Source organism: Somniosus microcephalus, chromosome 4 (genome assembly GCF_052327205.1).
Source record: "Somniosus microcephalus isolate GS21.2 chromosome 4, FLI_Smic_1.0, whole genome shotgun sequence".
In the NCBI taxonomy this organism is placed as follows: domain Eukaryota; kingdom Metazoa; phylum Chordata; class Chondrichthyes; order Squaliformes; family Somniosidae; genus Somniosus; species Somniosus microcephalus.
Window position 1 is genome coordinate 256212671 of NC_140990.1, and position 23852 is coordinate 256236522.

The window sequence follows — 23852 nt, forward strand, 5'->3', positions numbered from 1 at the left end:
AAAATTGAATTGAATATTGTTTTACATAGTATTTACAGCGCAGAAACAGGCCATTCGGCCCAACAGGTCCATGCCAGTATTTAAGCTCCACACGAGCCTCCTCTCACCCTTCTTCATCTAACCCCATCAACATATCCTTCTATTCCTTCCTCCCTCATATGTTTGTCTAGCTTCCCCTTAAATACATCTATGCTACTCACCTCAACTACTCCTTGTGGTAGCGAGTTCCTCCTCTTCCACCATAAGGATGGCATTGAGAGGCATACCAATGTGCAAACCTACACTTTCTCCAACTTCATTGGCAATAAAAGCTGAAGGGGCCATCATTCAGAACTGTGCAGCACAAATCAGATATTGTTGCTTATTAGATTTTAGGGAAGGACAGGAACAACTTTGGGTGTGATGCTCCCAGAATTGAATAGTTAGTGTCTAGATGAAGTACCAGGAAGAGCTACACATATTAAATCAAAGCACTCCTTCAAACAAACTTCAAGCTTCTACTCTTCCATATTCAATGTTTCAATAACTACAATTGTTGACCCAAGAGATTATTCAGTGATCTTACACCCTGCTGCTAATTTTCTAAAGATGAAAGATCTTTCAGCTCACATATTATTTTCTTTCTGGAAAATTCACTGCTGTAAACCATCCAATTTTGAAACTTAACTTATACACAGAGGAAGAATCAGCATTTCTCTTCAAGGATAAATCTTGTGTTCAGATGAATCAATCCAAGTAATTTGACCCTTTTCTACATAGCAGTTCTTTAACAGGACCACCCTGCTTCGCACAATTGCAGCTTGCAAAAGTACCGTCGCTATTCGTGAATAGAACAAAGATGCCTGAAAAGGACGTTATAATTTTAATCTCTCTCTCAGGCATTTTAATACCAGAATGAAAGCTGCACTTTCCAGTAATGTAAACTCAATACTGCTGTGTAACTGGTAATAATGTTGGTAAAAAATATTTTAATTCTTCAAAGCTTGTCTCCTGTCGCAATAACATATGACAGATGATCTCAGTCTGTGTTTAGGGAAAAGAGTTCAGCGTTTTAATACAAACTCTTGCTGCATGAGTAACATTTGAGAGCAATCTGGTTGTGATCAGAACAATTGCAGACCAACAGCCAAAAGTTTGATCACTGCAATTGTGAGCCAACTACCCCAGTGCAAAAACACATCCCAAATTGCTTGTGCGCATCATGCTGTATAAAGATTACTGACTCTTGTTTTTGCTAACATTTGTATTATCAAGTATAACCCTTTGAAGGAAAAACAGCACATGTGAATTAACAAATTTGAATTATTGATGACACCGTAGGAAAGAAAAGCTTGCATTATACAGCACCTTTCACGTCCTCAGGACGTCCCAAAAAGCTTCACAGCCAATTATGTGATTTTAAAGTGTAGTTTACTGTTGTAACATATTTCCCTATAATGAATTAGGAATAGTAATAACTTTGGATACATTTTTAATACAGTCCCAACACTGGGAGCAGAACTAAGCCTGGTGGCAGCATGGTAACAATAATGAGGTAGAGTTAGTGTCTAAGGCAAGATAGGGTATCACTTCAGGAAGTGTTTGACTTCCCTGGCCAAAAGCGACAAACAAAGCGGTCTAAAAATTGGTTCATGCTGGCGCAAACTGGGTGCAGGGAATGATCCCTGTGCTGGAATGGGTAGGCCTGAGGCACACCCAAAACTGGACCTCAGGCCTCATTTACATAAGACCGGCGAAGAGGATTTCAATTTTGAGCTGCTGTATCGCAGGCTGCGACCCTGAGGTAGGCCCTAGCAGAGACACGGGGTGGGGCGATTGGGAAAAGGAGGGGGAAGCAATCAGGAGGGGGCAGAGCTGGCAATGGTCTTCGGCACTCCAGTGGACCCAGAAGAAGTGATCCTGCTCCTCCCAGTTCCACATTTGGGTAATTTTTAAAAACAACTTACCTTTATGGTGGTGCCTCCAACTATCCCTTTAATGACCGCTGGTTAGGCCGCATGTTAACCATGTTTTCCTGAACATAGCTGGCCTGACACCAGCTGAATAAAGGGCAGCCTAATTTTGCAGAAGTCTGGATATGCAAAGGGCCTAATGGCTGTTTCGGGTGCAGGCCCTGGACATCTCTTTTTCTGCCTTTACCAATATGGCGGACAGCGTACTTCCAGTGTGTAATGAGTGTTTGAACCCCGCCCGCCATATTGGATGTTCAGATGCCTGTTTTGCGGCTGAAAAACATGCACGTGCAATCGTATTAGAGGCCAGCACCTTACCTACCCACTGGTGGCTGCACACTCAGCCTGTCAATACAAGCTGGCAATGTGATATCAACAAAGTCCCACAACCAAAACATTTAAAGCCACGATTGTGACTTTTCAACAACTACACAGGCACAAATATAGTTTTTTCCCTGTATTTGCTGATGCTGCAAATTTTGCCCTATAATGTAAATGGTTGCATTCCAGCACACCAGCATTTTGCAGAGGTACTTCAAGTAGAAGTGGTCTTGCAACATAAAACACAGAAAAGGTTTTGTTTGGAGGGGGCCAACACTTCATAAATTGCAAAACAGGTAATTTAGGTGCAACAGTAAGTTGAGCCCATGCCTCAACAGTTTAGTTATTGGAGTAAGGAGTTGACAGGCTTAAAGGTTGGTCTCATTTTCAGCTCTTCCTTTGAGGTAAACGTTGAAAAAGCATTCCGATTGCTCTTACAACATCCTGGATCCAATATTGAGTGCCCCCACCATGCAGGAACAGGGTAGTAACTGCACATTCCTGCTCCTGAAATGCCTGCCGCCATTTTCAGCTGCTACTGAAAATGAGCAGCCGGTGGGCCCACCTGTTTCAGGCGAGCGCCTGATTGAGGCATGCAAACTGAGGTCCTATGACCTACTTAGGACCCTGGCGCAATTTTCAGGCAAAGATGGGGGTGGTGTATGTGTTGAGTCTGTGTTTTCCAAATGTAGTTATGCTGAATAACTGGACACAGGCAACAGAATACTTAAACAGGTCTTTAGTAATTGAGGGTCAGGGCTGAACTGAAATACAAACTGCTCCACAGGGTTTATATACCGGTGTGGTCACCACCGGTACTACAATATACAGGAGCCATCAGAAAGTAGTTCATCACCTTAAGGTAGTCTCTTAAGGTGGTACAGGTTACATACACTACAGTATGGGCCACACACGCTTCATTCATTGGTGCTAGGTGTGAAGCAGCCTAATCAGCGATCTTTGAAAGGACAGCAATGCTAAGTTTTTTTTAAAGATTTTTATTGGCAATAAGATAGCAAGATGAAGCAGTGACCAACAAGGAGGTCACGATCACACTTGTGGACAGAATAGAGGTGCTTGGCAAAGCAATCATCCAATCAGTATTTGGTGTCGCCAATTATGACCAGTGAATACAGTATACTATGGTGTGGAGATGCCGGAGTTGGACTGGGGTGGACAAATGTAAGAAGTCACACAACACCAGGTTATAGTCCAACAGCTTTATTTGAAATCACAAGCTTTCGGAGCGCTGCTCCTTCTTCAGGTGAAGTGGAGAAATGCATAAAGACACAGCTTATATAGTCAGAGAATCATGTCAGATGTTTACAGGTAACCTTTCCAACTGCCATTTATCACACCTCGGCAGAGAGATAATCACAGCAGTCAAAGGTGTGAATGGTGTCCAAACAGGTCAGTCAGGGAAACATTTCATCAAAGAACAATGAGGTGGGGTCACAAGGGGTCAAATATTGCAGATGCTGGGGTCTGTATGAAAAACAAAAAAACAGACAAAAAACATTTTCTTTGGCTGGAAATCACAGCAGGTCCGGCCACATCTGTGTAGAGAGAACAAGCCAATGTCGACTCGAGTCTGGATGACCCTGCATCAGGTGGGGTTACATGTAGCGTGACATGAACCCCACCTGATGCAGGGTCATCCAGACTCGAGTCGACATTGGCTTGTTCTCTCTACACAGATGCGGCCGGACCTGCTGTGATTTCCAGCCAAAAAAAATGTTTTTTGTCTGTTTTTTTGTTTTTCATACAGACCCCAGCATCTGCAATATTTGACCCCTTGTGACCCCACCTCATTGTTCTTTGATGTAATGTTTCCCTGACTGACCTGTTTGGACACCATTCACACCTTTGACTGCTGTGATTATCTCTCTGCCGAGGTGTGATAAATGGCAGTTGGAAAGGTTACCTGTAAACATCTGACATGATTCTCTGACTATATAAGCTGTGTCTTTATGCATTTCTCCACTTCACCTGAAGAAGGAGCAACGCTCCAAAAGCTTGTGATTTCAAATAAAGCTGTTGGACTATAACCTGGTGTTGTGTGACTTCTTACAGTATACTAGATTGGAGGAAGAACTTGTAAATAGCTCTCTCGCAAGGAAAGATGTTTAGGGCCCTAGACATTGGTGTTGGAAGAGGTAAAGAAACAAATGTTGCATCTGTTACAATTGCACGAGGAAATGCCAAGGGAAAGGCAGCTGGCAGTCAGAGTGCTGGAAGTACTAGTATATCCCAGAGGGAACAGTACATATGGAAGGTGTGGTGTATGTAACCTGTTCCACCTTAAGAGAACTTAAGCCTGTTCCACCTTAAGAGATGTACTACTTTCTCTGGCTGCTGTATACGTAATACCGGTGGTGACCACCGGTATATAAGTGCTGTGTAGTGATATTGCTGTTTGTATAGCCCTGACCTCCAACTAGTAAAGACCTGTTGAAACGTTATTCTTGTAGTCTGTGTCAGTAATTAATCTTAAATACAACTAGAACACACAGACTTAACAGTGGCGACGAGTCCGATTCTTACCCTGCGGCAGTTTATATCCACGGCGGCTTCGTCCACAGAACGGGCGTCGAAGAGAGGCATCCACCCTCATCACCCTGCTGGAAGACACGTCGCGCGGCAGGCATCGAGAACCCGGAGTGCAGAAGATATCCTGAACTCGAAGCCTCCATCAGCGGCAGTCAGCTATCTTCCTTCTACCTCGGTGGTGGGTAAGCCGGTCAGCGACGCGAGCAGAAAGTCGGCTGCGTTGGTTGTACAGAGGGGGAGGGAAGACAGAGGAATAAGGGTGGTGAGATCGATCGCGACCGGAGATAAGGGCCGGGCCGCATTCGGGCCGAAAGGCGCAGCGTGGGGACATCGATCGTGGCTGGTGATAAGGGCCGGGCCGCATTCGGGCCAAAAAGGCGCAGCGTCTGGGGCGACTGAAGGCGCGAGAGCCGCGGTGAAGGCGAACGCAGCCGGTGCTAATAACTGGGCTGCAAGAAGGGCTGCGAGGCACGACATCGGGGAAGCGCGAATGCCCGAGGGAGCCGCGGTGAAGCGGAGACAGCGTCGGGGGAGTTACTAACCGCTGGGAAAGGGGAGCAGCAGCGGCACGCCAAACGCCATTGCAGCCAGCGGGTGAAGAAGGCGAGCGCGGGAAAGACTGCCAAGCGCGGGAAACCGCCATTTTGTAGGCAGAGGACGAAGACAAGAGCGGGAAGCCGCCATCTTGGAAAAAGGGAAATCACTAAAAAAAAAAAGAATTGCAACGATGCCTAAACATGGGAACATTAATACCTTCGATAGCGACATCGAAGATTGGGCCACGTATGTAGAACGCATACAAAATTATTGTAAAGCAAATAAAATCCCAGGTGATGAGAAAGCACTAACTTTATTAAACTTAATGGGTGCGAAGACATACGGGCAATTGAAACACCTTTTATCACCAGATGAACCGGCGGAGAAGACGTTCGAGGAGATTGTTACTGTCCTGAGAAATCATCTAAACCCCACGCCGCTGATGCTAGCGGAACGATTTAAATTTTACAGCAGAAAGCAGCTGAAAGATAAAAGCAATGCTGAATATTTAATGGAATTGCGTAAGCTAGCAAAGTACTGTCAGTTTGGAACGGGACTAACAGATGCGCTAAGAGATAAATTTGTGTGTGGATTATTAAAAGAAGATACACAAAAGCGACTGCTCGAGGAGAATGAGCTGACGCTTGAGAAAGCGGTCACTATGGCAGCATCACACGAAGCTGCAGCGAGAGGCACGGCAGTAATGCAGCTACGGTCACCGGAACTCAGTACAAATCAATTGGTTTTGAGTACTGTAAAATGTTATCGTTGTGGAAAGACAACGCACGATCAGAACCAGTGTTGGTTTAAAAACCAAGAATGCAGAACGTGTGGCAGGCTTGGCCACATAGCTAAAGTATGCCGGTCAGGAAAGAAGACCAGCAACAAAAAGTCACTGCAAGGAAAATACATAAAAGGTACACAAGGTGACAAAGAACAGTTCGAACGAACAGAAGTCAGATTCAGACGCCAGCAGTAATGAACTGGGTAGCTTAAGAGTACACAACGTTGGTAAGGATGCAGATCTCCAGATAATTTGGGTCACTCTTCAGATAGCAGGAGTCCAAGTAAAGATGGAATTGGACACTGGATCGGCATTGACGGTCATGAATAAGAAAGATTACAAAAGGTTATTCCAACATATTCCCCTACGGGATACGGAGATTATATTGAAAACATACACGGGGCAAAGAGTGTACTCCATCGGAAAGATAGAGGTAAAAGTGGTCCACAAGGGCAAAGAAAGCCAAGTAATGGACTTATATGTGCTACCTGAAGGAGGTCCACCACTACTGGGACGGGAGTGGATTAGGAAAATTAATATGGACTGGCACTTCTTAAAGGCACTAACGGTAGATTCCGGGGAAACAGATGTCAAACCTAAACGATTGTCCAGAATATTGGATGATGCTAAAGAGGTGTTCCAGCAGGGACTGGGAACACTGAGAGGAGTTACGGCAAACATCAAGATTGATGAACATGCACACCCAAAATTTTTCAAAGCCAGACCGGTACCCTATGCAATACGACCTGCTGTAGAAGCGGAACTGGAAGCGCTAGAACATTCAGGTGTACTGTCTAAGGTAGATTGGAGTGAGTGGGCTACGCCCATTGTTCCCGTTATGAAACGTCCTTCGAGCAACAAGCCAGGAGAACCAGGGAAGGTTCGCATCTGTGGAGACTTCAAGATCACCGTTAATCCGGTGCTTCACACGGTGCAGTATCCGCTTCCGCGGATTGAGGATATTTTTGCTTCGTTGTCTGGCGGGAAACACTTCACCAAGATAGACCTGGCGCAGGCGTACTTGCAGATGGAGGTTGAAGAAGAGTCACGCCAGTACCTCACGATCAACACGCATCGAGGTTTGTACCGGTATAATAGGCTGGTTTTTGGAGTGGCATCGGCTCCAGCAATTTGGCAGAGGGCCATGGAGCAGGTATTACAGGGAATTCCAGGCACACAATGTTACCTGGACGGTATTCTGATTACAGGAGATGGTGATGAAGAACACCTCGCAAACTTGGAACTGGTGCTCAACAGACTGAAAGAGTATAGACTTCGAGTTAATCGGCAGAAATGTGAGTTCTTTCAGAAGCGGATCTCGTACTGTGGTCATGTCATTGACCGGGAGGGGCTTCATAAGTCTCCTGACAAGATAGAGGCAGTTGTAAAGGCTCCCGCTCCGGATAATGTCTCTCAGTTGAGGTCGTTTCTAGGATTGATTAACTATTACCATAAGTTTCTACCGAATCTATCCACGGTACTGCACCCGCTGAACGCTCTTTTACAGAAGGGGGTACCATGGGAATGGAGCGAAAACTGTAAGAAGGCATTTCGCAAAAGCAAAGAATTGATCACCTCAGAGGAAGTGTTGGCTCACTTCAACCCGACACTGCCTATTCGGTTGGCTTGTGATGCTTCTCCATATGGTATTGGGGCAGTACTCTCACACAAGTTGCCAAATGGCACGGAAAGGCCAGTCGCGTTTGCATCCTGATCATTGACCTCCGCTGAGCGCAACTGTGCGCAGATCGATAGGGAGGCTCTCAGCCTTGTATGGGGAGTGAAGAAGTTTAATCATTACCTGCAGGGCCAAAAATTCACACTTCTGACAGACCATCAGCCGTTGGTATCCATTTTTAACCCTAAGAAGGGTGTTTCGGTGATGACAGCACAGAGACTCCAGAGATGGTCCCTTTTCCTAGGGGCACATCAATATCAAATAGAATTCAAAGGTACAAAGCAGCATGGCAATGCTGATGGGCTGTCGTGCCTGCCACTACCTGAAGAAGAAGAGACGATGAAAGTTGACCCTGTTGAGTTATTTCATTCGACCATCATCGAGTGTTTACCAGTCACCAATGCAAGTATTGAAAGAGAAACCAGGAATGACCCGACACTGTCCCGAGTCTACGAGGTGACAGTGAAGGGATGGCCAACACATGGTGATCCTCTGTTACCGGCATTCTCGGCAAGGCGAGACCAGCTGTCCGTCTGCCATGGTACTTTGATGTACGGGACAAGAGTGATTATTCCTCCCAAGTTAAGGGAAAGAGTTCTAAAGGAACTGCATGAAGGTCATCTGGGGGGAGTTAAGATGAAAAGTCTTGCTAGGGCTTATGTATGGTGGCCGGGTATTGACCAACAGATAGAGGAGTTGACGAAAAGCTGCGCTGGGTGCCAAAAAGTGCAAAATGCACCTCCGATCGCACCGCTACACCCATGGGAATGGCCTTCAGCCCCATGGCAATGCGTACATATTGACTTTGCTGGTCCATTCATGGACTCCATGTTCCTAATTGCGGTGGACGCACATTCCAGATGGCCAGAAGCGATCAAGATGAATACCACTACTTCAGAAAAGACAATTGCGGTGTTAAGAACAATATTCGCAAGGAACGGATTGCCAGAACAGATATGTTCGGACAACGGACCACAGTTCGTGTCGGAAGAATTCCAAAAATTCTTAAAGAAGAATGGGGTGAAACATTATACCTCTGCCCCATATCATCCGGCGACAAACGGGTTGGCCGAGAGATTTGTCCAAACATTCAAAAAGGCAATAAAGGCCATGAACGATGATCAGATTCCGCTACAACACAAGGTGGACGATTTCCTAATGGCATATTGAAACGCCGCTCATGCAGTAACTAACCAAAGTCCTGCCATGATGTTTTATAACAGGAGGTTGCGGTCCAGGTTGGACTTGTTAAAACCAAATGTGCGGAGGGAAGTGGAAAACAAACAGTTCCGGCATATTAATAACAAGACCACTCGAAGTTTCGACGTAGGACAACCAGTGTTGGCAAGGGACTATGGAAACGAAAAATGGCAGTCCGGAACAATTCGGGCCAGACAAGGACCTCTGATGTACACAGTAGATATTGGTAACAATGTGATAAGGCGTCATGCGGATCAACTGGTAGAATCGAGAGCAAGGGTCGAACCCATGGTTGCGACAGAGACAACTGTGGAAGACGTTAATGAACCTGAAGCATCTACCTCGGCAGGGAATGTACCTGATGATGACGTCCAATACATAGGAAACCAACTAGAGGAGTCACCTCAGCAACAAGAATCAGAGACCACTGAAAGGCGTTATCCAACCCGAAACAGAAGGCCTCCTGAGAGACTGAACCTTTGAACTGTTTATACCTGAAGTTATATATGTATATATGTTATTATGTTATGTTAAATGGGGATATGACTGTTAAGCTAAAAAGGGAGGATTGTGGTGTATGTAACCTGTTCCACCTTAAGAGAACTTAAGCCTGTTCCACCTTAAGAGATGTACTACTTTCTCTGGCTGCTGTATACGTAATACCGGTGGTGACCACCGGTATATAAGTACTGTGTAGTGATATTGCTGTTAGTATAGCCCTGACCTCCAACTAGTAAAGCCCTGTTGAAACGTTATTCTTGTAGTCTGTGTCAGTAATTAATCTTAAATACACCTAGAACACACAGACTTAACAGAAGGCAAAGAGAGGGGAAAGATGTGCTTGGAGGTGGAATCATGTTGTCGACAAGAGAAATGACAGAAAATAATCTTACGAATTCGGAGGCTGTGGGGACAAGGAGGATCGTGTCATTGTCGAGAAGGAAATGAGGGGGGCTGACAGCAGAGGCACAGCAAATGGGGCACACATGCTCAAGTGTCCTGTTGAATACAGCTAAGGGGAATTCTCAACTGGGTAAAAAAACATGACATTTCAGAAGATGAAGGTGGGGTCATTGGAGCAGATATTATGATAATAGAGAAACTGGGAGAAATTGAGTTTTTAGAGAAGTGGGGTGGAAAGAAATATTACTCAGCTAACAGGAGTCTGTGAGCTTGTAATAGGTTCTATGGAAAGCCTATTTCCACAGTTGCAGAGACAGAGAGGCCCAGGAATGGAACGTGAGGAATGGGTGGAAACCGGAAGCATATTTAATGAGATTCTCAAACTAAGAGCGAGAGCAGCAAAGCAAGAGCAGTCAATAGCACCAACATAGTAATGTAACAGAAGAGGAGGTCAGGGAGGAAGACGGAGTAGGACTGGAAAAAGAAGTGTCCCACATGATCGACAAAGTGACAAGCAAAGTTGGCGCCCTATGCAGTTTTTAAAATGATATATTCTTGAGATATACAATTCCTGCCTGCTTCAAGCAGGAACTTCCTCTGCCCACCATCCTGACCTACTGGAAAAGAGTGTCATGCACAGAGTGGAACTCTGACACAAGTCTATGGGGAAAAGAGTACCGGCATGAAGTGGGGAAAAGGGGAGATGAGTGCTGAGGGGCAGTGAATGAATAGCAGCTCATGTTTCCACTCATCACCCAACTCCCCAGTTCATGTTGCCATTATTCTCACAGTTCATACTGGCAATCTTTTAATCCGCTCCCCTCAATTCATGCTGACAACCTTTCCTCCTCTCCGTTCATCCTGGCACTCTTCCTCTCAGTTCATGCTGGCACATGACATCACTGCAGGAGTTCCTCAGGGCAGTGTCCTAGGCCCAACCATCTTCAGCTGTTTCATCAATGACCTTCCCTCCATCATAAGGTCAGAAGTGGGGATGTTCGCTGATGATTGCACACTGTTCAGCACCATTCGAGACTCGTCAGATACTGACGCAGTCCGTGTCCATATGCAGCAAGACCTGGACAACATTCAGACTTGGGCTGACAAGTGCCAAGTAACATTCGCACCACACAAGTGCCAGGCAATGACCATCTCCAACAAGCGAGACTCTAACCATCTCCCCTTGACATTCAATGGCATTACCATCGCTGAATCCCCCACTATCAACATCTTGGGGGTTACCATTGATCAGAAACTGAACTGGACCAGCCATATAGTGGCATAGTGGTTAGCACTGTTGCCTCACAGCGCCAGGGACCCGGGTTCGAATCCGGCCTCGGGTGACTGTCTGTGTGGAGTTTGCACATTCTCCCCGTGTTTGCGTGGGTTTTCTCCGGGTGCTCCGGTTTCCTCCCACAGTCCAAAGATGTGCGGGTTAGGTTGATTGGCTATGATAAAAATTGACCCTTACTGTTAGGGGGATTAAATACGTGGGGTTATGGGGATAGGGTGGGATATGTGTTGGTGTAGGGGTTACGGGGATCGGGTGGGATATGTGTCGGTGCAGGCTCGATGGGCCGAAATGGCTTCTATCTGCACTGTGGGGTTTCTGTGATTCTGTGATATAAATACTGTGGCTACAAGAGCAGGCCAGAGGCTGGGAATTCTGCGGCGAGTGTCTCACCTCCTGACTCCCCAAAGCCTTTCCACCATCTACAAGGCACAAGTCAGGAGTGTGATGGAATACTCTCCACTTGCCTGGATGAGTGCAGCTCCAACAACACTCAAGAAGCTCGACACCATTCAGGATAAAGCAGCCCGCTTGATTGGCACTCCATCCACCACCTTCAACATTCACTCCCTCCACCACCGGCGCACTGTGGCTGCAGTGTGTACCATCTACAAGATGCACTGCAGCAACTCGCCAAAGCTCCTTCAACAGCACCTTCCAAACCCGCGACCTCTACCACTTAGAAGGACAAGGGCAGCAAGCGCATGGGAACATCACCACCTACAAGTTCCCCTCCAAGCCACACACCATCCTGACTTGGACCTGTATCGCCGTTCCTTCACTGTCGCTGGGCCAAAATCCTGGAACTCCCTTCCTAACAGCATTGTGGGTGTACCTACACCATATGGACTGCAGCGGTTCAAGAAGGCAGCTCACCATCATCTTCTCAAGGGCCATTAGGGATGGGCACTAAATGCAGGCCTAGCCAGCGACGCCCACATCCCATCAATGAATTAAAAAAAACACTCCATCTCTTTCTCTGTTCATGCTGGTACTCTCCTCCCCCTCCGTCCCAGTGCACACTGGCACACCTTTCTACCCTCCTGTGCTCATGTTGCCAGTTCCTACTGCCACTCCTCCCCAGCTAACACTGGCGCTCTTCTTCCCCTAGCCCTCTTTCCCCTTCTCTCCTGCTCAGTTCATAGCACACTTCTTCACTTTTCCTTTGCCCACAGTTCACTCTGGGAACCTTCTCCCCTCCACCTGCCCCTACCCTACACTACCTGATATTGCTTCTAATCCAGGTGACAGAATTCTACTACACAATGTGGGCAGGAATTTTTTTACCGTTCTGCAAGCAAATACTGCTCCGCAAATGTAGGGGGATTATAATAAACTGGGCTCAACAGACAACTGTAAATCATTTTGACAGGTAGATTAAAGGCTGTCAACCGTAATTATTAGCAGTGGTTCCCACAGTCACTATAATAGCAATATGATTATTTATATAGTTGTTAGACAATTTTCATAACCCATATCCATGGGCCAAAACATGCGATTTAAGCATCCCTCCGTATCTTCTTTCCAAAATTTTAAAAACACTGACGCTCCCAAAAAAATACAATCTGAAATTTTCAATGCATTACTGATATTCTAAAATCACAGCATAAAAGCAAAGCGTGACATGTTTTCTGTATGCACTAGATGTTAGTGCATCCATCTGTTGCTATGCAGCAGTGCGCCAATGTGTAGACCAACAGGTTCACCTACATTTTCACAGCTGAAATTGATCTACCATAAAATAGACTTTGACACTTTGGGTATTAACTTCTGCACTTAATAAATTACATGTGTCTAAATAACAGTTGGTGTTTGGGTGAGGCCATACAACAGCAATACATTTTCTGCAAGTTCTATAATTAATCGATATTTCAATTTAAACTCATTCACAAATGAATAAACAAATGAGCCTGGAATTTCTTCGTAGCTGCTCCTGCTCTGCCGCCGGAACTTTGCCAGAAGTGTGGCAGAAACCACAGGTTTACACGGGTAAATGGGGTTTCTGCCGCACTTCTGGCAAAGTTACTGTGGCAAAGCAAGAGCAGCTCCAAGGAAAATCCAGGCCATTGAGTTTATTGTACCTTGCTGTCACCTCTGTTATCTGGGTAATAATGGAGCACAATCCACTTTATCTGGAGATCAAAAACGGACCATGTCCGGAGGGACACGATGTACAAATCTCCAGATAAAGGGGGAAAGAACCTACCCAACGTCGCCCTCATCCTGATGGCCACCTTTGTGTGTGGCTGCATCAAGCTGTGCACAGCCCCTCGGTACGCAAACACCAAGTGTCACTACGTGCTGAGGCTCTATCTATCCCCAGTGTTACGAAGGATGGGTTTGGCCATGCTGCTGCGGAACGCTTCAGTTGGACCGTGCCAGACCACTGTCCTTCGTGGAAAAGTTTGTACAGGGAAACACCTTTGACCACAAGGCCATAAAGCAGTGGTCAGCGCGTAACGTCCTCGAGGCCCTACGGAAAAAGGAGATGGTGGATCCTGTTGGATGGTTCCCCGAGCAGACTGTCGAAGTCATTTGGCAGAATGCCTCATCGCCAGAAATTACAAACAAGCACCAAGATGTAGCTTGGCTGGTGGTGAGAAGGGCCCGCCCCGCCAGATCCTTCATGGACACCCGGCGTCTCAACTCCACCGAACGCTGTCCTCAAGGCGGCTGCAGTGGGGACAAGACCATCATCCATCTCCTTCTGGAATGTGCCTTTGCAAAGAAGGTCTGGAAAGAGATGCAGTGGTCTTTGTCAAGGTTCATCCCGAGCAGCTCTGTAACACAGGATTCTGTGCTCAACAGACTGTTCCCAGGGACGCACACCGAGACAAACATCAACTGCTGCTGGAAGACCATCAACTTGGTGACAGACGCCCTTTGGTCTACCCAAAACTTGCTGGTCTTCCAGAGTAAGGAGATGTCCACAACTGAGTGTTGCAGACTGGCACATTCCAAGGTCCAGGAGTACATGCTGAGGGACGCACTAAAGGTTGGTGCCGCCGTCGCAAAGGCACAATGGGGAAGGGCCACAGTTTAAGGCCCTTCGCCACTGTACACCGAGGGGCTGGAACCAGGATAAACCCCCCCTTGGGCCGTATGACGCACAAGTGCTTTAATGTAAATGTACTTGTAATCTGTTGATGTAAATAGAGTACCATGTATTGCATTCATCTGTATTATGTTATATGTACTGTAATATGATTGGTGGATTGTAGTGTAATGTATTTTGACAAGTATTGAAATGTATCTTGACCCCTTGAGCTGTATGACTTATAAAATGTGTAATGAAAATGTATTGTAACTTGTCTCTGGCCATGTACCGCAGTTAATTTGTATTGTACCAGATGTGGACTGTATTGTAATGTATTTGAACAAATTTTTATGAATAAAGTATATTTTTGAAACAAAAAAAAAATAATGGAGCACAATCTGACAGAATCAAATGGGTGATTCCATGAAAAGGAGCTCCCAGGGTGGAGTGCTGCTCGTAGGGAGTGCATCTTTGGAAAACATGGGGCATGTGCCTGGGATTTTCCAAGATATGCTCCCTGTGAACATTGTTCCCCACTGGAGCACTGATCACTCTTTGAACCTTTTCTCTGCAGTTGCAAGCATTTAAGTAAAGATAACAACAACAACTAGTAAAACATCCCAAGGCGCTTCACAGGAGCATTATCAAAGAACATATGACACCGAGCCACATAAGGACAGTTTAGGGCAGATGACCAAAAGCTTGGTCAAAGAGTTTTAAGGTGCATCGTAAAGGAGGAAAGGGAGGTAAAGAGGCGAGGAAGTTTAGGGAGGGAATTCCAAAGCTTAGGGGCTTGGCAGTTGAAGGCACGGCTGCCAAATGGTGGAGTGATTAAAATCGGGGAGGTGCAAGAGGCCAGAATTGGAGGAGCGCTGATATCTCAGAGGGTTGTAGGGCTGGAGGAGGTTACAGAGATAGGGAGGGCCGAGGCCATGGAGGGGTTTGAAAACAAGGATGAGAATTTAAAAAATCGAAGCATTGCTCAACCAGGTAGGTCAGCGAGCACAGGACAGATGGGTAAACGGGACTTGATGCGACTTAAGACACGGGCAGCAGAGTTTTGGATGAGCTTATGTTTATGGAGGGTGGAAGATGGGAGGCCGGCCAGGTGTGCATTGGAATAGTCAAGTCGAGTGGCAACAAAGGCATGGAAAAGGGTTTCAGCAGGACAGATGAGGTGAGGCAGGGGCAGAGTCGGGCGATGTTACAGAGGTGGAAGCAGGCGGTCTTCGTGAGGCATGGATATGTGGTCAGAAGCTCATCTCAGAGTCAAATACAACACCAAGGTTGCGAACTTATGCAATCTCAGTCCAGCTCCCATTGAACATCAAGCTACAGTATAAACAATAGATACCATGGTGCCCAATCCCTGCAACAGTTTTAATGCATTTGAACAAAATCTGATAATACAGGATATGAATCTTATAAACACATCAGTTTTTTTTCTCCTGCTCATACTGCAAATGGTCTGGATTTTCACTTGATAGCAATGAATCTGAAGCCTGCTAGACTGCTCAGTTTCAAAAGCAAGACAGGCCCAGAAATTTGGGTCGGAGGCTTCCCGTGGGTGCAAGCCTCCGACCTGCACTTTCCTAGCGCGCCGGCCGTTGTGCTGTGGGCCCGCGTGGGATTCCGATCCTGGGCCTGCTCCAACTGCCGGCACGCAGTGCTTGCGTATCCCAGGGGCGCAGTTAGTTCGAAGCGTCCCCTGGGATCACGTGGGCCATGGAGAGCCAATGGTAGCAGGGAATCTGTATTCATAGATTTGACAGGAAGAGCTGTCAAATCTATGAATACAATTCAACCCCAAAACATCACTAAAACTTCAAATACATTTTTTTTTAAACCACATTTTTAAAATAACTATAAATTACATAAAATAACTATTTTAAACAATAATTAAAATTTTTGAAAAAATTAATTACAGTTTCTAACGGGGCTAAAAATAAACTTACCTTTCCTTAAAGTATTTAAAAATAATAAACCTGTGGAAAAAATGTTTTAATTTAACTTAATTCACCACTTAACTTGTTAAAAGCAGGCCTTGCGACTGCTTTTCACAAGCGTAGCTCCTGGAGACTTACTCTCCCGGAGAACCCTGCAAAAAAATCGGAAGTTCCAGGCATACGCGCTGCCTCTCCGGCGCACGCATTCGACCTGTGAACCCCTTCCTTTAAGGGAGCAGAAGGTCCGGTTTCCCGCGCATACACAGTGCATGCACGAAACCGGCACTTTCGTTGGGCCTACGCATGAGTACCCAGCGCGTACTCACCCGTGGGGACCCAAAGTTCTGGCCCATTTACTTTATCAACAACAACTAGCACTTATATAGTGCCATTAATGCAGCTAAACTTCCCAAGGTGGTTCACAGGAGCAATTATGAAACAAAATTTGACAACATTTATCCCCAGGGAAATATTAAAATTTGCCTGTGTACCAGGACGTTGCATCTAATGAATGCTCAACATCAACAAAGGACAAAAATGACAGACCCTACAATCTACTTTCACTAATGTGCGCTGCAGGTTATATATCACACACCTCTCTGACTGGGTAACTTTAGACCATTTGAAGTACATTGAGGATTTTTAAAAAATCAGATCAAATAAATGATCAGCAGGCAACTGCTTTTTTCTTGACTTTGCCAAACCAATGCAGACTACTAAACATGAAAGTAGAATGAAGTATCAACATGCTGCTGAACAAGAGGTGCATCTAAGGAACAGCCTCTCTTATTTTATTACTTCAATGCAGACAATTGTGTAATGCAAATAATATTGAAACATTCAGATATTTGACAGTAATAAATGCATTTAAGTGGATTTAATTTATATTCCAAACCAAAATATGTGGTATTAGATTAAAGGGAACAACTACCAAGTAGCAGCATTCTAACTGAATTACCACTGGACTGGAAGACTCAGCAAAGACGAAGATAATTATTTAAAAATGCTGGGGTAGGAATTTTCTGTTTGTAAGGCAGAATGGAGGTAATTTTCAACTTTACTTCCATATGCTAATGAGGGGCCAAACGCCTGTTTTAGGATCTCTCAGGGAAATTGGGCTGCTGCCGGCTCCGCTCAGGCTTTTCAGCCATTTTTGTAAAATTTGTTTATGGGATGTGGGCATCGCTGGCAAGGCCAGCATTTATTGCCCATCACTAATTGCCCTTGAGAAGGTGGTGGTGAGCCGCCTTCTTGAACCGCTGCAGTCCGTGTAGTGAAGGTACTCCCACAGTGCTGTTAGGGAGGGAGTTTCAGGATTTTGACCCAGCAACAATGAAGGATCGGCGATATACTTCTAAGTCAGGATGATGTGTGACTTGGAGGGGAACTTGGAGGTGGTGGTGTTCCCATGCGCCTGCTGCCCTTGTCCTTCTAGTTGGTAGAGGTTGCAGGTTTGGGAGGTGCTGCCAAAGAAGCCTTGGCGAGTTGCTGCAGTGCATCTTGTAGGATGGTACACACTGCAGCCATGGTATGCCGATGGTGGAGGGAGTGAATGTTTAAGGTGGTGGATGGGGTGCCAACCAAGCGGGCTGCTTTGTCCTGGATGGTGTCGAGCTTCTTGAGTGTTGTTGGAGCTGCACTCATCCAAGCAAGTGGAGAGTATTCCATCACACTCCTTACTTGTGCCTTGTAGATGGTGGAAAGGCATTGGGAAGTCAGGAGGTGAGACATTCATCGCAGAATACCTAGCCTCTGAACTGCTCTTGTTGCCACAGTATTTATGTGGCTGGTCCAGTTAAGTTTCTGGTCAATGGTGACCCCCAGCATGTTGATGGTGGGGGATTCGGCGATGGCAATGCCGTTGAATGTCAAGGGGAGGTGGTTAGACTCTCGCTTGTTGGAGATAGTCATTGCCTGCCACTTCTGTGGCGAGAATGTTACCTGCCACTTATCAGCACAAACCTGAACGTCGTCCAAGTCTTGTTGCATGCGGGCATGGACTGCTTCATTATCTGAGGAGTTGTGAATGGCACTGAACACTGCAGCCATCAGCGAACATACCCATTTCTGACCTTATGTTGGAGGGAAGTGTTGTGTATGTACCTTTAAGAGAATAACTGGTCTCAGACTGCAGTACCGGCAGTGACCACCCCTGTATAAAAGGCGCTAGTAAGCCTCTGTAGTTTCAGTTTCCCGATTGACTCCTTTCAGTAAAGACTTGTTTTGTTCAACTCCTGCTGTCCGTGTCTCAATCATACACGGACATAACACTGGCGACGAGCAGATACGAACTTACCTACAGTCTGCACCACCTCCTGGGATCCATTCCTGCAGCGAAGTGAGCAGAGGTCAAGGCCAGATGGAAGGAAGAAGCAGTAGAAACGGGCGTCGACCGTGGGCATCCGCCCCTGTGTTAACGGAGTTGAAGATTGCTGGAGAAGCTGTTGAAAGCGGGGCCTGGTTCCTGTCGACGGTGCTTCAGCTAATCGGGCTGGTGGCAGGTAGTACACTGATCCTTCCTGGGCTGCGGCGGTCGCGAACTCGAGCGGGTGGCTTGCAACGGGGCCGAGCAGCATTGTCGGGAAGAGGAGAGAGGGTGGAGCACACAGGGCGCGGCCGGTGCTACGAAGCCGGGTTGCGTATAGACCCGAGAAGAGGGAGGCAAGAGTTCCACAGGGTTGTTCCACGACGGGAAAATAATTTTAAAAAAAAGAAATATTAAACGCACAGGAAACCGCGAGGAGCTGCAGGTTGCAACGGAAACCGCGGAAAGCAGCGCTAGCAACAGCGGGGAAGAAGGCAAAAGCGCGGGAGGTGCCATCTTAATCAGCGGGGGAAGAAGGCAAAGCGCGGGAGGCGCCATTTTGTTAAATCGGGGAAGAAGGCAAAGCGCGGGAGGCGCCATCTTAGATTTTCAAGATGCCGAAGACTGGCTGTATCACTGCCTTTGATAATACAATAGAGGACTGGACCATGTATGTGGAAAGAGTCGAGGTATATTGCGAGGCAAACGAAATAGCCGATGAGAAAAAGGCATCGGTATTTGCTAAACTTAATGGGCGCTAGAACGTACGGCCTATTGCGGGACCTGATTACTCCAGCCAAACCGAAGGCGAAGAGTTTTAACGAAGTTGTTGCTGTCCTACAGGAACACCTAAACCCTGCACCGCTGTTGATACCCGAAAGATTTAAATTCCACAGGAGAACTCAGCATAAAGATGAGAGCAATGCTGAGTACCTTATGGAACTACGCAAGCTATCAAAGCACTGCCAGTTCAGAGCAGGACTGGCAGATACACTACAGGACAAATTTGTCTGTGGACTCCTGAGTGAAGGAACACAAAAGAAGTTACTCTCAGAGAAAGAGCTGATGCTAGATAAGGCTTTCAGCGTGGCAGTGTCGGTACGAAGCAGCAGCCAGGGGAGCTGCGGAAATTCAACAAAAGCCACAGGAATACGGCACCCACGAAATGACACGGGGATTTGCAAAATGTTATCGCTGCGGCAGAACTAACCATGACCAGAAGGACTGCTGGTCCAAGGACAAAATATGCAGGCAATGCGGAAAGATGGGACACATTGCACGAGTTTGCAGGTCTGGGAAGAAGACCAGCGACAACAAAAAGGCTACTAAGGAACCATACAAGAAAGTACAAAAGGTGACGGACAGTAGTTCCGAAGACCAGATGAGCGATAGTGAATCCGGGAACAGGAGACTAAGCTGTCTCAAACTTCACAATGTAATCGCAAAAGAGGATCACCGAACCACTTGGGTCTCCCTCACGATAGCAGGGTCCCAAGTTAAAATGGAATTGAATACAGGATCAGCGCTAACCGTCATGAATCGACGAGACTACGAGCGGCTATTCTCACACATACCCTTGAGAGAGACATCCATCGTCTTGACGATGTATACGGGGCAAAAAGTATACCCCAGAGGAAAAATAAGGGTGCCTGTCGAATACAACAGCAAGAAAATACGGAAATTGTATCTCTACATACTGCAAAATGGTGGACCACCGTTATTGGGACGTGAATGGATCAGGAAGATAAGCTTAGATTGGCACTCCATTCATGCAATGACGGTGGACGGTAAAAAAGATGAAGACGTCACTCCTGGACGATTGTCAACAATCTTAGCTAACGCCAAAGAGGTATTTCAACAAGAACTGGGCACTCTTAAAGGCGTAACCGCCTCGATAAAAATAGAAGAGAATGCAATTCCCAAGTTTTTCAAAGCAAGACCGGTACCATATGCAATTCGCCCAGCCGTCGAGGCAGAGCTGGAGAATCTGGAGAAGGCAGGCGTGTTGTCTAAGGTCGACTGGAGCGAGTGGGCGACACCCATCGTTCCTGTCATGAAGAAAACGTTAAGCAATAAGTCTGAGGAGCCAAGGAAGGTTCACATCTGTGGGGATTTCAAGGTGACGGTGAACCCAGTCCTTCACACAGTACAATATCCTCTTCCAAGGATAGAAGACATCTTCGCCTCACTGTCTGGAGGGAAGCGTTTTACAAAAATTGACCTAGCACAAGCATATTTGCAGATGGAGGTTGAAGAATCCTCTAGGAAGTATCTCACGATAAACACTCACAAAGGTCTTTACCAGTATCATCGATTGGTATTCGGAGTAGCATCGGCTCCGGCGATATGGCAAAGAGCGATGGAACAAGTCCTGCAAGGGATTCCGGGGACTCAGTGTTACTTGGACGACATCCTTGTGACAGGTGAAGATGACAGTGAACACCTTAACAACCGAGAACAGGTGCTCACTAGACTACGGGAACATGGGCTACGAGCCAACCGCCCCAAGTGCGAGTTTTTTAAGAAACAGATATCGTATTGTGGCCACGTGATTGATGAAGAGGGGTTACATAAGTCCCCTGACAAAATTGAAGCGGTTGTTAAGGCCCCAGCGCCTGAAAATGTGTCGCAACTGAGGTCATTCCTCGGATTGGTGAATTACTACCATAAGTTTTTGCCGAATTTGTCGACAATCCTGCACCCACTGAACGCCCTGCTACGAACGGGAGTAGCATGGAAATGGAGCAATGACTGTAAGCGGGCCTTTCAGAAGAGTAAGGACTTAATCACTTCAAGAGAAGTATTAGCTCACTACAACCCAGCACTGCCGATCAGACTGGCGTGTGATGCGTCTCCCTACGGCATTGGGGCGGTACTGTCACATAAATTCCTTGATGGTTTAGAGAGGCCGATAGCTTTTGCGTCACGCTCGTTAACTTCTGCCGAGCATAACTACGCCCAGATTGACAGAGAGGCCCTCAGCCTAGTGTGGGGGGTGAAGAAGTTCAATCACTACCTGCACGGTCAAAAATTTACTCTACTAACCGATCATCAACCTCTTGTCTCCATTTTCAACCCTCAGAAGGGCGTACCGATAATGATAGCGCAACGGCTGCAGAGGTGGTCCCTTTTCCTAGGGGCACACCAATATGACATCGAGTACAAAGGAACTAAACAGCATGGGAATGCTGATGGATTGTCACGCCTACCATTGCCGACGGTGGAAGAAGAAGACCTTGCAGTGGATCCAATGGAGTTATTCCACTCGACCATAGTCGAATGTCTCCCTGTGACGAATGCAAACATAGAAAAGGAAACACGGAATGACCCGACACTATCACGGGTCTATGATTTAACAGTGAAGGGATGGCCAGCACATGGCGAACCACTGCTGCCAGCATTCTCGCCGAGAAGAGAACAGCTGTCAGTGTGCAGAGGAACCTTGATGTGTGGATCCAGAGTAGTAATTCCACCTAAGTTGACGGATAGAGTGCTCAATGAGCTTCATGAGGGTCATCTGGGTGGGGTAAAAATGAAGAACTTAGCCAGAGCGTTTGTGTGGTGGCTGGGAATCGATAGAGAAATCGAAGAGATGACCAAGAGCTGTGCAGGATGCCAGAAGGTCCAAAACGCCCCACCACAAGCTCCTCTACATCCATGGGAGTGGCCCTCATCTCCATGGCAAAGGGTGCACATTGATTTTGCTGGTCCCTTCATGGACTCGATGTTTTTAATTGCGGTGGATGCACATTCAAAGTGGCCAGAGGTAATAAAAATGTCCCCAACCACCACGGAAAAAACTATCACAGTTTTACGAACCATATTCGCCAGGAATGGGCTGCCTGAACAGATTTGCTCTGACAATGGACCACAGTTGATGTCTGAAGAGTTCCGGAGGTTCTTAAAGAACAATGGTGTTGGGACTTCGTCTCCACAATGACTGTGCGGTGGTCACTGCTATCAATGCTGTCATGGACAGATGCATCTGCGACAGGTAGACTGATGAGGACGAGGTCAAGTAGGTTTTTCCCTCCTGTTGGTTATCGCACCAGCTGTCGCAGGCCCTGACTGGCAGTTATGTCCTTCAGGACTTGGCCAGCTCGGTCAGTAGTGGTGCTACCGAGCCACTCTTAGAGATGGACATTGAAGTCCCCCATCCAGAGTACATTATGTGCCCTTGCTACTCTCAGTGCTCCTTCCAAGTGGTGTTCAACATGGAGGAGTACTGATTCATCAGCTGAGGGAGGGCGGTAGGTGGTAATCAGCAGGAGGTTTCCTTGCCCGTGTTTGACCTGGAGCCATGAGACTTCATGGGGTCCAGTATCAATGTTGAGGACTCTCAGGGCCACTCCTTCCCGACTGTATACCACTGTGCCACCACCCCTGGTGGATCTATCCTGCCGGTGGGACAGGACATACCCAGGGATGGTGATGGAGGAGTTCAGGACATAAGTTTACTTTTTTTTAAATTGAAACCAGGAGAAGCAGTACTGCTTCTCCCGGTGCCACAGCACTCCTGCTGGCCACGATTGGCTCCCCTACTGTTCTCCTCCCTCCCCGGCACTTACCCAAGGGCCACTGCCGGCGAAGCAAACAGTTTGAAATTTGTTTTCTGAAATGGCCGAGCTGCCGTGGAGGCACGACAGACGCCGGCAGCTCGCCAAACTAATTGAAATGAGACTTGCCCGAGGCCCAATTTTGGGCCGGCCGAGGGCCTTCCGGTTGGGGCGCGTGCTGCTTAGGCAGCACCAAAAACCGGCCCAGACGAATTTCCACCCCAATCAGCCTGAAACAAGCCGGAGAGGATTTCTGACTATAACTCTCACTTTGTTGTTCTTCTAGCTAAAATAAAACATTGAATATTCTCATTATCTGAGTCTTGTGACAGTGTTCAACATAAAAATGAAATTAATTAGCCAAGTTATTTTGAGCAAGATAGCAAACTACAGCCGGGATCTGGAAGAACTCTGAGAAATTACAACGTTCAGAAACAAGACTTGAAGATTGAAAAGAATCTGTTTGAACACTGCAGCTCCTCACTTTATTTAACCGTTCCCAAAGACTCATGTGGCAAACAATAAGGCACTTCACATACAAGATGTTGATGTAGGAACCCAAAGCTGGCCCACATATGCTTTTTTTGTAAGATATGTTGAACACTCTTTGCTTTATTATTAGGCCCCCTTCCTGTCCTCTTCTTCTGTTACACTGAACACCGAGTTCAGTAAATTCAGACCTTAGCTATATCCTTTACAGCAGGGGCAGTTGGTGAAGTGGGGTGGCACTGTTAGTGACCGAGGAGAGGGTGGCTTTTGGGGTAGAGACACTTTGTCAGAAGACAGTGCTGG

At 46.7% G+C, this 23852-nt stretch overlaps 1 protein-coding gene and 1 pseudogene across 9 annotated transcripts in view; one reads left to right on the forward strand and one right to left on the reverse strand.

The window, feature by feature from the left end:
- The window catches only part of kalrna (kalirin RhoGEF kinase a), a 1017450-nt gene that overhangs the window by 204722 nt on the left and 788876 nt on the right, over positions 1-23852 (reverse strand). The gene's annotated exons all lie outside the window — the stretch shown is intronic.
- Positions 1-23852, forward strand: part of LOC147120403 (uncharacterized) — a 32696-nt pseudogene that overhangs the window by 7299 nt on the left and 1545 nt on the right.